Genomic DNA, 1,832 nt, shown 5'->3' on the forward strand with positions numbered 1-1,832 from the left:
TTTCTTACACTTTTCTTACATTTGCCCCCCGCCCCACCGTAATATTACATTGTTCACTTATAATGATAAAAATAATATGACATATTTTTATATCGCGCAAATCCGTAAAACAGTCATTGCTCTATGCGCATTGCATAGTATTCATGACAAACGTGCATACACACGTACATGATGCACATAATAATATATTTTTTTTTTTATGCACTAAAAAATAATAGGTGTCACGACATGGTGGGATCAGGCGCTCGTCAGTTTTGAGGCATACGGAGATCATATAATCTTAAAGCATGTCCATTTGCCTTCCTTTTGATGAAAACAATCTGATTTCAGAGGTAAATTTCGTGAGAAAACGCCGCCAAAGTTTGATAACTTCAATAACTTGAAAGCCTTTAAAACTGAAAAATCACAAATTTTGTGCTTGTAATGAATGTTTTTCAGTATGGACGTAAAAGGTTTTTAGCGCGGAAAAAAAATTCAATAAAAGTTCCCAAACCTGCGGAAAAATGCCAGTTTTTTTCACTTTCATTATTTTGACGAGCGGCTGATTTCACCACGCTGCCTCACAATTAGAGTAAACCATTCAAGGAAAATATTGCGTGCATACACACTCTTATTAATAAAAAGGAAAAAAAAATTGAGACTCATGTCTATGACAAAAGCGCAATAATTAAAAAAAACAAACAAGTTACAGTGGAATTCTGATAAAGTCAACACCCCGGACAGAAAAAAGTGTTGGCTTTGAGCAAAGTTGACTTTATCCATTGTACTACTGGCCATTGAAAATTGAAGATGACAGCTACAAAATACAAAGTGCCTGGTAATAAACAAGGTGTAATCTCAATTTCAGGGAGTGTTATTCTGAAGTTGTCACCAAAACAAGAGATAATGAAAGAACAAAGTACATATATGTAATTGGAGGTGTGTACACCACTTACTCAGGCGAAATATCTCTTCTTGAATAAATTCATCTTAGGTTTTAGCCCCAAACTGTTGGCTTTACGAGAGGTTAACATTCAAGCGGTTGACTGTATCAGAAACACAATTACTTAAACTTAAACAAAGAAGGTAAGAAACGGAACTACAGTGAGGTGTTGATTGTAAGCAAGAGTTGACTTTTAGCAAGTTGACCTTACCAGGATTCCACTGTATCTCTGTTATTAGTGTTATTACTGATCATTTAAGCTGAAAAAAAAGTGAAATTAGTTATCATCAACAAATGCAGAGTTCATCATTATGTCGAAAATATTTTTTTCACCTCACGAAAGTGTAATATTACATTAGTTCAAGACACCCCCCCCCCCTTTCTTACACTTTTCTTACAGGAGCCAAACCCCCCCCCCCCCTTTCCAGGCGTAAGATTATATTTGAACGGCCCCTTATGAGCTTCTATCCGGAAAATGTTGCTCAGTTATATTTTATCACGGCATACAAAAATAAACGCCGACATAGATACACAGACGTGCTACACACGACCCGGATGGCCACAATATTACTCTGTCGGCACTCTGTGCTGTGTGTTTGGGACTCCCGTCTCGTGGTGTGCTGCTGCTGAAGCCCAGATGGAGCAGCTATCTGGGACTTCCTTACCTGTTCTTGATCAAGCCTAGCCGGTGTTTGCACATGCTGAATCTCGTAGTACTGCAGACCTACTTCCGCCAGTGTCTCTGCTTTTTATAGTACACAGTCCTGTATTGGTGTTTGGCACGCCTTGCCTTTTCCCTACCCATGAACACACATCTAGAGTATATATATATATGTGTGTGTGTGTGTGTGTGTGTGTGTGTGTGTGTGTGTGTGTGTGTGTGTGTGTGTGTGTGTGTGTAAAGAAATAT

The 1,832-nt window shown here is 38.4% G+C and overlaps 1 protein-coding gene across 1 annotated transcript in view; it reads left to right on the forward strand.

Annotated features, from left to right (window-relative positions):
• LOC100533282 (CaM kinase II alpha) overlaps positions 1–1,832 on the forward strand; it is a gene marked incomplete in the record, with an annotated part of 154,372 nt that overhangs the window by 38,429 nt on the left and 114,111 nt on the right.

This window comes from Aplysia californica, unplaced genomic scaffold (genome assembly GCF_000002075.1).
Source record: "Aplysia californica isolate F4 #8 unplaced genomic scaffold, AplCal3.0 scaffold00047, whole genome shotgun sequence".
NCBI classification, from domain to species: domain Eukaryota; kingdom Metazoa; phylum Mollusca; class Gastropoda; order Aplysiida; family Aplysiidae; genus Aplysia; species Aplysia californica.